The sequence below is a fragment of the Triticum urartu genome, chromosome 6, assembly GCF_003073215.2.
Source record: "Triticum urartu cultivar G1812 chromosome 6, Tu2.1, whole genome shotgun sequence".
NCBI lineage: Eukaryota > Viridiplantae > Streptophyta > Magnoliopsida > Poales > Poaceae > Triticum > Triticum urartu.
This window is the reverse complement of record NC_053027.1, coordinates 513,310,101-513,325,141: the sequence shown is the minus strand read 5'-3', so window position 1 is coordinate 513,325,141 and position 15,041 is coordinate 513,310,101.

Sequence of the window (15,041 nt, the reverse complement as noted above, 5' to 3'; positions counted from 1 at the left end):
CGTTGAATCGATATTGTACCTTTGGCCACGATACGAAGTAGATATTGACTTATGTTCAAGCGATGCACGTCCACGATCGCTAGATAGTGATACGTGAATGAATTGTGCAATCTCTCTCACACGCATACATATCTCATTTCCCTGTGGACATTGGAATCACACACGCGCACTTCGTGTATTTTTCTCCCTCCGTCAGGGTTAAATTCGTCTTTCTACCCCGTCCTACAAGTCTCTCACACAGAAACACACACGCTCTCTATGTCTAACATGCCCACCCCTTTAATTCCGCCCACCCACATCCACTAATGTCTCAAAGTATAATAATGTCTCTCACACATATGCTATCTACCTATCCCTTAATATAGCTAGATATGTGTCACACAAACTCCTTCTCCCTACTAGCAAGATGCCCATGCGTTGCGCGGAACATCAAGATGCATTTGTATGGGAAGTTTATCTTGTGGGAGAAAAGGATGAACGAGGGAATGCCTAATTTGCAAATGCAGAGAGGGGTGTGGGTATCTTTTTGCAAAATTGCCATAGTTTCCTTCCTATCCGTCGGATATAAATCGGATGGCCTATATTGCAGGATGGCAGGAACACCATCATCAACAACTCTGGTTTTTATAAGAGTAGAGATATGTGAGTGTCACTGCCCCCCCACACCCACACTTCCCAACACCGAAGGAGTAGGGTGACACCTCGATCTTGATACTAATCTATCGACTGGCTTCTCTCTCAAACATACACACACACACTACCCGGCACCGAAGGAGTAGGGTGGCACATTGATCTTCATAATAATCTATCTACTCCCCTTTCAAACACACACACACACACACTCGCTAGTTGTGCCTCTGTGCCTACCGCGCACACTCTCGATACGTCTTTCTCTCCCTCCCCCTCCAACAATGACAGCAGAAGGGTGACAACTCAATCTGATCATAATCTGTCAATTGGTTTCTCTCTCAAACATTGTGTCTCGGTGCCTCGCTCGGTATCCCCCTCGATATGTAGACTTCTCGCGCGCGCACAGCTGTAGTGACGATGACGCTGAACCCAATGTGCCTTGTTTTTACCGGGCTCATGTGATAGTTTTCACCCTGTTTTCTGTTAATTAACAAGGCAACCTTTTCTTTGTTACTACTAGTGAATCTGAAATCATTTGGGGCAGACATAAAATATATCACTTCAACCCAATTATCGCAGCAAATATTTTAAAAGAAATTAGCTAGCTGCCCGTGCGTTGCACGGAACATCAAGATGCATTTGTATGAGTAGTTTATCTTGTGAGAGAAATGGTTGAACGAGGGAAGGCCTTATTTGCGAACGTGGAGCGATGTGTGGGTATATTTTTGCAAAATTGCCATAGTTTCTTTCCTATCCATTAGATATAAATCCGACGGCCTATATTGCAGGATGCACGCACACCATCATCACCAACTCTGTTTTCTACTCCCTCCGTCTGAAAATACTTGTCACCGAAATGGATAAAAAGAGATGTATCTAAAACTAAAATATGTCTAGATACATTTCCTTTTATCCATTTTGATGACAAGTATTTCCGGACGGAGGGAGTATTTGTCTTTTTAGAGATTTCAACAAGTGACTATGACCGGACCTTACCAACATACTCAAAAAAGTAGTCCATAATTTTGATGTTACCCTCTTTTCTTGGCGGTGCAGTGCCATCTGGATACCTCATAAATAAATAAAGTACTACATGATACTAATATATGATACATGGCGCAGGAGTACTAAGTATTACTAATACAGTTTTCCTAGAACTCATCTAGATGAGATATAATTTGGTCTCATTCATCTTTTATAGCCATTGGATGTGATGCTATATAAGATCGTGTGTGCTGACGTGGGTTGTATTTGTTCTTGTGCAACGAACTAACCACTGCATGTCATGTTTGATAGTCTCAAGTCATTAAAAGCATACAAGCCCCACATCTCTTCTTGGTTGATTCCTCTATTTATGTCAAAAAAATAAGAAACAACGTGAGAGTTAATGCACCACGCCTATGTGTTTACTATTTGGTTTTCGTAAGATGACTTAATACTCACCTAGACGGAGGGAGTATTCGATTTGACAGCGGGCGGCACAGTTCCCGATACGGCTTTAATGCAGACGAGGGAGGGAGTAGTGGTTCCCGATATGTTGAACGGCCAATGCATCCTCCTTCAATTAATGCATGAGGGAAGTAATGGGAGGAGGTCCAGGAAAAGAGGCTGCATGATGTGAATGCAACGCAGTTTGCCCTCATTGCCCTCATATAAAGGCGCCCCTCCATTCCAATGCATCTACCACATCATATGCACCTAAGCATTTTCCTAAGAACCTACACTAAGCGCAAAAGAGCTCACTCCAGACCCATGGCGGCGATGCGCATGAGCGGCCAGCGGCTGCGCCAGATGTTCCACGACGCCGGCCTGCGGCATGGCGCCGAGGATCGTCTCCAGACGGTGTAGGAGATCGGCTGGTGGATGGCCGCCTTCGACGCCAAATACGACTCTCAGTTGGACCAGATGATCGTTGCCACCAGCAACAAGTTCACTGTCTTCAACAAGCTCGCAGACGACATCGCCGTACTCCTCCAGCCCGCGCGCCCGGGCTCCTCATTGCCTGCCACCCTAATCGGCCTCCATGGCCGGAACCTCTTTCAAGCACTGGTGGCCCTGCGACTGCCCACCGACGCCACGAAGAATGTCCACCTGGAGGTCGTGCTCGCCGTGAGGTGTGTCGCCCTGCAAGAATTCGTCGACCTACACATCCACATATACGAGTAAATCGTGTACATAGGTATCTATAAGGCCAGTGAGGACGCTACGACGTTGGCCTTCCTCAACCGACTAGAATCCTTGGATGCCTTTGCTGAGAAGCACCTCGACCTCGCCAAAAAAGCCGTCGCTCCTTTGCCGCCGGTCAGTGGCCCGGCGCACTAAGTTGAGGAGGAGGAGGTCGTACGTTCGTGGATCCGTCTTTCTTCTTGCCTTCTGTAACCACCACTGCGATCGCATCATCGTGGCCTTAATTCTTATTGTGCTGTTGCATTCTCGTTCCAGTCAATACCGACATGTGCAATCCCTTTGCTTAACTATATGCATCACTGTAACTAGTACTCCATCTGTCAATTTATAAGTTGTGCTTACCTTTTCCATCAACTTCGTGCAACGCGCGGGCATCTTGCTAGAAACACTAGAATATGTCTATATAATCAGTATGTGATAGTCCACTTGAAATCTCAAAAAGACAAATATTTAGGTATGGAGGGAGTAATATATTAGGAGTATATCAAAACAATAGTGATTTCTTTTAAGTTTGTGAACAAATACTACTATTCTACTACTTTGGATCCGTCGCAACGCACGGGCACATTGCTGGTAAAAGGAAAAAGCCTGCCGCATTCGCGTCGCACCCCCACACGCCCGGGAATCGGGAGTACAACACGGCCCGTCCAGCACGACACATAGCTTAGGGAAGGCGTGTTGCCTAGCATTTTCACTTTCATGTGGGACCGCTGTTGAGCAAACCGACACCCCGCCCGCCGCCGGGTTGGAAAACATAAACGAGGGGAAGATCTAGCTGTAGCACGGAAGCTAAGAAATTTGGTGTCAGACGGGGCTCGTTGATAGAGTAGGAGCATTCCGTACTAGTACTACTCCTACTAGTACCAAGTTTGTACTCCTAATACTATATTACTAGTACTACCACTATACAGCTAATAGGTATGTGCACGGCACAACATCGTAGGAACAAAAAACGGGAAGATCTTGTTTTGGGTGATTTATCTTTTTTTTCAATCAACGTAGTATGATTAATATGATGTGGGGGGCACCCATGAAGCTTATGTGGCTTGGTTGCATGGCAACGGAAGGTTAGAGAAAAATAAATAGATAATGTGTTTAGAGTGCACTCCACTAATATCTATACCCCCTATATAGTGTGTGAAAAACTTTGAAAGTTGGTCGTTGGATGAAGCCAATCCGACGGTACAAAGATGGCAAATCTGAGCACTACTCGCCGTTGGATATCATCCACCAGATTCTGCCACATGTATAATCTAGAAGACTCCATTGTTGAACTTAATTCATGACTAACTTTGCCACAACTAAGCTTTGGCAAAGTTATTAGTTCTTCAAAACGAGAGAAACAAGTTGGCAATCCTAAGGGAATCTTGCCACATTTTTTGTGTGTTTGTCATGTGGGGCCTTAGTGTGGCTTGCCTAAGGTGTGGCTTGAACCAAGCACTCACCTAAGTTAATCAAACTTGCCTAACCTTACATTCCACTAGATTTTGCCACATGTTAGAATCCAAAAAGGTCCACATGTAGAAGCATAATGCACAAACCACCAGAATCTCATGCGTGCAATGCACGTGTACCTTACTAGTACTAGTTGGTAGTAGTAAGAAACAAATCCCAGTTTTGGCACGAGCTCGTACCGTGGGAGCACCACATGGCCTGCCACAGCAGTTACATTTCCCTCTCGAGGCCCACGGGACCGAACTTCAGTGGCTTAGTGCCCGGCCTATGAATCAATGACATGCGGACCTTAAATGCGGCTGGCCCACCTGTCATTCTCATGGTGGTGGTGTGCTTTGCGACTCACTCATTCGAGATGAACCGGCCGGTGGTGGCGTGGACGTGGCGAGGGTGCCACAGCTGGGCGTCGGGGCGTTACGAGGCATAGATGGCCACACCGGCGGGTACTACCTGTAGTACTCCCTCCAGTCCTTTTTACTCTGCATATTAGGTTTGTCCGAAGTCAATCTTCTCCAACTTTGACCAAGTTTATATAAAAAATTATAGACATTCACATAACAACACCAATATCATTAGATTCATCTTGGAATATATTTTCATATTATATTTATTAGATATTATAGATGCTAATAATTTCTAATATAAATTTGGTCAAACTTAGCAAAGTTTGACTTTCGGCAAATCCAATGTGCAGAGTAAAAAGGACCGGAGGGAGTAAATAAGTACTCCAGCTGAGGATTGATGCCCGGGATGAAATGTGTCACAGCCGCTGGATGAAAATTCGATGGTGCGGGAGTACGGATCGGAGCACAGCAGCGGAGAAGGCAAACCGTGTCCAATCGGGTGTGTCTGTGGTAGAAAGTTGATGGTCGCCACAGTTCAGCTGGCCCGCATGTCATGCACACAAAGGCAGAGGAGCGGTGGGGCCGAGAGGGATGAGGGGCACGTCGGGGGGATGAGGATCCCCTGACGTGAACAATCCTACCATTCTGTCACTGACATGTGGGACCCATAAGCGTGGGTCCCACCTGTTAGCGAAGGAAAGGCAGGGCAAGGCAGTGATAGCCACGTCAGAAGATCCATGTCCACGTCGGGGGATGTCGTGCCGTGGGTTGGAGCGGCGTCGTGGGAATCGCGTGTGGGTGTGGCAGTGGTAGAAACAAGAAACGTGATGGTCGTCGTGGTTCAACTTCCATGGAGAAGCTGTCATGTCTACTGACACATGTATATCAAAACTAGAGTGTTTATATTTCAAGCACGTGAACAAGTATTATTCTACTACTTTGGATCCATTGTAACGCACGGGCCAGCACATTGGTAGTAGTAGTGTCCATCTCTATCTCTAGAGGCCTTCCCTTGTTCATCCTTTTCTCTCACAAGATAAACTACTCATACGAATGCATCTTGATGTTCCATGGAATGCACGAGGATGTTTCCTTGGGGGTCTCTCCAGCACGGCGTGGCCATAGTTGCAAGTTGACGCTCCTTGAGATGCCGACATTAAGGGCCACTCAGATTTCCTCCGACGAGCAGGTAAGATGAGTTTGATCATGTAGTAAATGCATTCTAAAGACTACTTCCGTGTCCATTTCCTAATTCTCCCCCTGCCCACTGTTTCATAGGTTAGGCTCGGTGCGAGTGGAGATTGTCTTGCATATGTACGGGGTTTGGATGCAAGTGAAGACGAAGGGGAGGTGAAGAAGCCGAGGAGAATTGGTTCCCGATGGAGAAGTAAATGGGAGAAGTGGCGTGCAAGCAGTTGATTAGACGGCTAGGTAGACTAAACGAAAAGGCTATGCGGGTAGACTGATGAGTCGTACCTGTTCGTGTACGTGCCCATCCTTCTAGATAGGTGGGACCTATGCAAAATTATAAAAAAATGTGTCGTAGTTTTTTTTGAGCGCGTGAGTGGGAGACACAACATTCTCTGGTTAAGGAATACTCCCTCCATTTAGGTGAGTATAAGTCACCTTATGAAAATCAGGTTTTCCCAAAACCTTTAGGCGTGGAGCATTAACTTCCTGCTCGATCCCCTCCCAGCCTCGTTAGCCAGCGTTCTCTTCGTCTGCTGTCATGTTCTACCTTTCCATTTTTCCTCTTCTCAAGTGTGGAACGATCTGCATGCCGTCCTTGATGCATCAGAACGACCACTGCATGCATCGTGGCAGGGCGTTGATTGGGCATGCACGAGAATTTGGTTCTGGTCGCAATATGGATGATACCTGAACGATGAAGTGAACAGGCATGCTAGCACGGGAGACCTATTTCCGCTATACAATATTGGAGTACTCATGTTCCTACTACTACTAGTAGTAGTAGTACAACTGTGGTACACTTGATGGTCAAAATACTATTCATCCGGTCCTCACAGTGAAGTGACAACACCCTGCGCCTGACACTAGTCCAGGTGGCGTGTTCGGGTTACCAAAGTCAGCCTGACTGAGGGAGTCCTGGATTAGGGGGTCTCCGGACAGCCGGACTATATCCTTTGGCCGGACTGTTGGACTATGAAGATACAAGATTGAAGACTTCGTCTCGTGTCTGGATGGGACTCTACTTGGCGTGGAAGGCAAGCTAGGCAATACGGATATGGATATCTCCTCCTTTGTAACCGACCTTGTGTAACCCTAACCCTCTCAAGTGTCTATATAAACCGAAGGGTTTTAGTCTGTAGGACAACAACCATAACATACAATCATACCATAGGCTAGCTTCTAGGGTTTTGCCTCTCTGATCTCGTGGTAGATCTACTCTTGTACTACCCATATCATCAATATCAATCAAGCAAGACGTAGGGTTTTACCTCCATCGAGAGGGCCCGAACCTGGGTAAAACATTGTGTCCCCTGCCTCCTGTTACCATCCGGCCTAGACGCACAGTTCGGGACCCCCTACCCGAGATCCGCCGGTTTTGACACCGACATTGGTGCTTTCATTGAGAGTTCCTCTGTGTCGTCGCCATTAGGCTTGATGGCTCCTACTATCATCGATAGCGATGCGGTCCAGGGTGAGACTTTTCTCCCCGGACAGATCTTCATATTCGGCGGCTTTGCACTGCGGGCTAATTCACTTGGCCATCTGGAGCAGAATGAAAGCTACGCCCCTGGCCATCAGGTCAGATTTGGAAGTTTGAACTACACGGCCGACATCCGCGGAGACTTGATCTTCGACGGATCCGAGCCACAGCCGGGCGCGCCGCACTGTCACGATGGGTATGACCTAGCTCTGTCGCCGAACAGTACCCCAGAGGCCGCACCCGCATCAGCTCTGACCCTTAGCTCGGAGCCAACTGCGCCAATCGAGGATGGGTGGTTATACACCGCCTCAGGGGCTGCAGTCCCAACGGCGATCGAGCCGAACACCAGCCTAACCCTCTGCGCAGCCCGTGACTCCAAGGTGCTGGACTCTTTTCCGGACTCCGAACCATCCGTGCCCCTGCCAATCGAATACGATTGGGTGCCGATCATGGAATTCACCGCCGCGGATATCTTTCAGCACTCGCCCTTCGGCGACATTCTGAATGCACTAAGGTCTTTCTCTTTGTCAGGAGAGCATTGGCAGGACTATGGCCAACAAGATTGGGATGCGGACGACGAAGAAATTCGACGCCTACCCACCACCCACTCCGTAGCCACTATCGATGATTTAACCGACATGCTCGACTTCAACTCCGAAGACATCGACGGTATGGATGATGATGTAGGAGACGGACATGAACCAGCGCCTATAGGGCACTGGAAAGCCACCTCGTCATATGACATATACATGGTGGATACACCCGAGCCAATGGCGACGAGATAGTGGAGGATGAACCCCCAAGAAGCAACCCAAGCGCCGACGTCAGCGGCGCCGCTCTAAGTCCCGCCAAAGCAAAAGTGGTGATACTGGCACAGGAGATAATAACACTCCGGATAGTGCCGAAGACAACAACAATCCCCTCCAGCAAGATTTAGAGTAGGAGGATGAAGGAGCCAGCTCTCCTGAGAGAGCGGCAGACGGAGAGGAGGATGACAATTACATGCCCCCCTCCGAAGATGAGGCAAGCCTCGGCGACGGTGAATTCGCCGTACCAGAGGATCCCGTCGAACAAGAACGCTTCAAGCGCCAGCTTATGTCCACGGCAAATAGCCTGAAGAAAAATCAGCAGCAGCTTCAAGCTAATCAAGATCTGCTAGCTGACAGATGGACTAAAGTCCTCGCGGCCGAGGAATATAAACTCGAGCGCCCCTCCAAGAATTACCCAAAGTGCAGGTTACTACCCCGACTGGAGGAAGAAGCGTATGATACGGCTGATCGGCCACCTCGTGGCCGCGATAGAGAGGCATTCCAGCCAAAAGCTCAGCCTCCACCCCGACGACATTCAAATAAAAAGGCATGGGGAGATACGCCAGACCTGCGAGACATATTGGAGGACAAAGCAAAGCATGCAAGATCGATCTACGGATCCCGACGGCGCACCACTCTGCGAGACGATAAACGTCACGCCGGATATAGTAAAAGCAAATCCGGCCGGGCCGAACACAGCGGGCAAGACCCATTCGAGCTGTGTCACGATATAGCCCAATACAGAGGCGCCGCACACCCCTTATGCTTCACAGACGAAGTAATGGAACATCAATTCCCAGAAGGTTTCAAACCTGTAAATATTGAATCATACGATGGCACAACAGATCCCGCAGTATGAATTGAGGATTTCCTCCTCCACATCCACATGGCCCGCGGTGATGACTTACACGCCATCAAATACCTCCCACTAAAGCTCAAAGGACCAGCGCGGCATTGGCTTAATAGCTTGCCCAGGGACTCCATTAGCTGTCGGGAAGATCTGGAAGCCGCATTCCTCGACAACTTTCAGGGCACTTATGTGCGACCACCAGACGCCAATGACTTGAGCCACATAATTCAGCAGCCAGAAGAGTCGGCCAGGCTATTCTGGACTCGGTTACTTACAAAGAAAAATCAAATCATCGATTGTCCGGATGCGGAGGCCTTAGCGGCTTTCGAACACAACATCTGAGACGAGTGGCTAGCCCAGCACCTTGGTCAGGAAAAGCCGAAATCTATGGCAGCTCTCACGACGCTCATGACCCGCTTTTGTGCGGAAGAAGACAGCTGGCTAGCTCACAGTAATAACATATCAAAGAACCATGGTACCTCAGATACCAAGGACGGCAATAGCAGGTCATGTCGCAACAAACATAAGCGCCGCATTAACAGCGAAAATACTGAGGATACAACAGTCAATGCCGGATTCAAAGGCTCTAAACCCGGTCAGCGGAAAAATCCATTCAAACAAAGTACGCCGGGTCCGTCCAGCGTGGACCGTATACTCGATCGCTCCTGTCAAATACACGGCACCCCAGACAAGCCAGCCAATCACACCAACAGGGATTGTTGGGTGTTCAAGCAGGCCGGCAAGTTAATTTCCGAAAACAAGGACAAGGGGCCGCATAGCGATGATGAGGGGGAGCCCCGGCAGCCGCACACCGAAGGGCAAAAGAGGTTTCCCCCGCAAGTGCGGACGGTGAACATGATATACGCGACCCACATCCCCAAGAGGGAGCGGAAGCGTGCGCTCCGGGACATATATGCGTTGGAGCCAGTCGCCCCAAAGTTCAACCCTTGGTCCTCCTGACCGATCACCTTCGATCGCAGGGACCACCCCACTAGTATCAGTCATGGAGGATTTGCCGCACTGGTCCTAGACCCAATCATTGACGGATTCCACCTCACTCGAGTCCATATGGATGGCAGCAGCAGCCTGAACCTGCTTTATCAGGACACAGTGCGCAAAATTGGTATAGACCCCTCAAGGATCAAACCCACAAAAACGACCTTTAAAGGCGTCATTCCAGGTGTGGAGGCCCATTGCACAGGCTCAATTACACTAGAAGTGGTCTTTGGATCCCCGGATAACTTCCGAAGCGAAGAATTAATTTTCGATATAGTCCCGTTCCACAGTGGTTATCACGCGCTGCTCGGGAGAACCGCATTTGTTAGATTCAATGCGGTACCGCATTATGCATACCTCAAGCTCAAGATGCCAGGACCTCGTGGAGTTACTACAGTAAATGGAAACACAGAGCGCTCCCTCCGAACAGAGGAGCACACCACGGCCCTCGCAGCTGAAGCACAAAGCAGCCTCTCAAGGCAATCAACCAGTTCGGAGCTTCAAAGCCCGAACACCTTCAAGCACGCTCGGAGCAATCGGCAAATAGACCACCTGGCGCGATCTGAGCTCGCGTAGCAATACGGAGGTCACCCCAATCCTAGCCCAACGGCGAAACTCGTGCCGCGCGTACATAATTACGCATTAAAAATACCATGGGCACAGGTGGGGATGGGGGCACAACTGCGGCACGCCCCAAGACACGGCTTAAACCGCACTAGGGGCTTCCTGTTTGGTTATTTTTTCTTTTCTTTTCAGGACCTTAATCTCTGGAAACACTGTGCGGTAGCACTATTGCCGAACACATGATGCAGCAACCAAGGAGGCAGACAGCTATGTCATACCACGGAATTCCTAGGTTGATTACAGTAACGAGCGAAATATTCAATTTCATATCATTCCTCAGCTTGCCCTTGGAGGGGACATAGTCCTACTCTTTTCTTATCGCACTATCTGTATCATTATGCTTTAACACAATTTTTTGAATAAACAATGCATGACATTACGACTATTATTGCATTCTTGTCATATATATATATATATATATGTGTGTGTGTGTGTGTGTGTGTTCATTAATGACGCCTTGCAACCGTACACTCTGGTACGACCAATACACCAGGGGCATACGTACCCCACAATACGGTGTGAAAAGTCCGAAAACTTTCACAAGTGCGGCACCCCGAACTTATAGCATTATATGCATCAGCTCTGAATCATGTCTTTGGTCAAATGTTGGGTTTGCCCGGATCCTATGTTTTGGTACCTTATGTTCTGCTCTATCGGCTAAGGTAGCACTAGGAGAACTACTGCGATTGTGCCCCGGTTCTGCTGGGTTTAGCACCTCAGTAGAGAAAGCTAAAACTGACTGTCATGATAAGGCGAGAGACTGGTCGCTATTCAGCGAGGTTTTCGAGTCCCTAAAGACTTATGCCGCTTAGAGCGAGGGGCTGGCCCTATTCGGCTTAAAGGCGTGTATTGCGCCCCAAATATTCTGCCTTCCAAACACGAGGGGCTTTGCCAAAATTTAAAATTATAGAATTCTATGGCTAAGTGAGAGTGATAAAGCATTATTAGTCCGGTTGCCTTGTTCGTTGTGCTGAGCACCTCCCTCGAAGGACCCAAACATGGGAACAAGAGTGCTCAGGTTTATCCCGAACACCCGAGCACTCGTGGCATGGGGGAAGAAGCCGAGGACTAGCCATCTCTCAGATTGGATAAACAGCCAAACAGAAGGTAATATTTTAAATTCAAACAAGCGTTGCATAGCGCATATGAAACAAGTTTTCATAATTACAGGATAAAATGAGCAAGTCTTAGTCAAATATTACATCTTTTGAACACTCATCCGCGATGAGACGGGCACCCGACAGAACACCCTCATAGTACATCTCGGGGTGGCGGTGCTCCTTGCCTACCGGCGGCCCCTCCTTCATCAGCTTCACGGCGTCTAGCTTGACCCACTGCAAATTCACACGGGCGAAAGCCCGGCGTGCACCTTCAATGCAGACAGATCGCTTGACGACCTCCAGCCACGGGCAGGCATCCACAAGCCGCCTCACCAGGATGAAGAAGCTATTCGGAAGGGCGTCGCCAGGCCACGGCCGGACTATAAAGCTCTTCATGGCCCGATCGGCCGCCTTATCTAGCTCGACCATCTGCTTCAGCTGGTCGCTCATTGGCACCGGGTGTTCGGCTTCAGCATACCGAGACCAGAACAGCTTCTCCGTTGAGCTTCCATCCTCAGCCTGGTAAAATTGTGCGGCATCGGACACGCTGCGGGGCAAATCTACGAATGCTCCTGGGAGCTCCGGATTTGGGTAAGTAATCGGTAATTTACTTTTACATGCTTGCTTTGCATATAGAAAGCCTTACCCTCCGCTATCTTCTTCATCGCGTCGATCTCCTGGAGGGCCTTTTGGGCTTCGGCCTTGGCACTTCTTGCGCTCTCGAGGGCCGCGGCAACCACAGACTCCCGCGTCTTTGAGTCAAGCTCCAACGCCTCGTGCTTCACCACGAGAGCCTGGAGCTCTTCCTGCACCTCGCCCACCCGAGCCTCGTGCTTCTCTCGCTCGGTGCGCTCCTTGGACGCTATATCCTCGGCCTTGGTTAGCGCTTGCTTCAGGGTCGCCACCTCGGTCGTGGCCCCTGGCAAATATACGTTGATCCTGTCATTTTGCAATCGCGTCTTCTTTTATATATACATATCTATAGACAGGGTATCACTTACCCTTGTTCTCCTCGAGCTGCCTCTTGGCAAGGCTGGGCTCTTTCCTGGACCCCTCGAGGTCCTGCATTAGTATGGTGACCTCTGCAGTCAGTGCGGCGGACGCCAACAGCGAAGCCTGCATATGCATATTGACATACTTATATTAGACTCTTGCGATATTATTTGATCCTCTGTTCGACTTTTCTTTGCGAACACCGAACAAAGCATCAGGGGCTACTGTCTATGCGGTAATATTTCTACTACATTTTAAAACACTTATCTCAAAGCCTGTTAGAAGGCTGGCACAGGCTTCAGTCAATCCGCTCTTGGCGGACTGAACCTTCTGGATCACCGCACTCATGATAGTGCGGTGCTCCTCATCGATGGAAGTGCTGCGAAGCGCTTCCAGCAGATTGTCCGGTGCCTCTGGATGGACAGAGGTCACCGGCACAGGCGTCTTGCCCCTCTTAGAAGGAGGCCGCCTGCCCGAGCCTGGAACCGCTGGAGGGTCTGGCGCAGTGTTCGGCTGAGGGCTGAACTTGGAGCTATCAGGGGGCCCGTCCCCTCGGCTCCCGGAGTCCGGAAGGTCGCCTTGAGCCGCCTCCAGGACTGTCTCCCCTCGACCCGGTGCCTCTTGAGACAGCACCTCGGTTTCGTCAGCAGGATGAGGGGAGGTGGCGGTCGGGACTGGATCGCTATCCATGTCCGACAAGCCTAGGGAGGCGTCCGATGATACATCGATGCTGGTTCGCGGCGGTCTGCATAATCATGTTCGGCGTTAGGGAAAGAAGTGCGACAAAGGAATGCTACGATTTACTCTGGTATTCGAATACTTACGATCTCCCCAGGGGCTTGGCCCTGGGCAACCACTCGTCTTCATCTTCGTCGGCGGCTGTCGGAGTAATGGGCCACGGGTAGGCCAACCCGAGTCCCATAACCTTTCAAGACATCGGGGCAGGCTGCACCCCTCAAGACCCCAGGGCGAAGAGCCGTCTCCTGAGGAGTCGACGGCAGGGCGGCCGACTGCCCGCTCACGGTCGAGTTCCAGGGACGACTTCCAGAGAAGCCGGCTTTGGGGAGTCGACCGGCGACTCCAGCAAACCCATGACCTCATCAAAGGGGACGGAGCAGAGGCGTGGCTACAGTGAAGCCCACTCCCGCCCCTTACCAAGGGCGGGCATGGCCACAGCACGCCGTACCCGGGAAGATCTCCGTGCGGCGTGGCACTGTTGCCCGGTCGGCCCTGACATCAGCACCACAGTACCATGTCCTGCGCCCACGACGGCTTGTCTGTACGGCCTGGAGGCAGCGGGGCCCACCAGTCAGCGAGACCTCAGGAGACGACGGGAGAACCGCCAGTCGGACCCGTCGGGAGTCGGCCCGGGGGAGTCGGCCGAGCCCTCCCCCGGGGCCCACGCGCCATTAATCAAGATGAGATGGGGAGTGGCCACAGTGATCGCCCGCCAGGCGGCGGGGCTGTTGCCACGACCCCATGACCAAGCCTACGTCATCAGAAGCACGGCTACAGTAATCAGTGGTCGGCAAGACCCGCCCGCGGCGGACGCGGCCTGTCGGCTCCGTACCAGACCAGTCGGCGGGCCCCAGCAGTCGGCGGAGAAGTCGGAGGTCGGAGGCACTGACGGCTGGGCCCGCACCCAGTCGAATTACTATTGTACCCCTGGGGGGTAGGCCTATATAAACCCCCCAGGGCACCCATGCAAGGGGTGGGATCCCAGTAGTTCTAGACCATTCCAGATAGAAGGAGAGAGCTAGCCTTGCCCTCTTCTACCACCCGAAACAGCTCAAGGAGCCACCGTGTAAACACTTGGCCCTAGTGATCATGCGGAGACCCCGCAGAGCAGCAGTAGGGGTATTATCTCCCCGGAGAGCCCCGAAGCTAGGTAAGATTCGCCGGCGTGCATGTCTTCGCCTCATCCCGTTTCCAGGCACTGGCGATGTTCTACTCACCCCCACCATGATAAGCCATCCATTGGCATATGTTGCACCAAACCCCCAACATTTGGCGCCCAACGTGGGGCCTGGTGCACCGCCGTCCGGATATCTGTTCTGGACGGGAACCCTTTTCCTCCCTGGCGAGCGCAGCTAGCCAGGCACGCCAGGCGAAGTTTGCATCAACGCGCTGCGCGGCGTTGAGATCGCCTGTGCAGCCAGCTCCTTGGCCGAACTTGTCGGCGAGGTCCGCTGCTCCGACGAACCTGCATCTGACGCAGGCGCGGGCGGCCCCGAAAACCTCCTCGCGGGCCTCCTCGATCAACTCCACGTTTCCGGCGAGCCTGCCGTAGACTTGGAGTCCGTAGGCTCCACCGACCCGATGCTGGTCGACTGCGACACCACGTCGATCGACGCGTTCCCCACCAACGTGGTGGTCTACGAC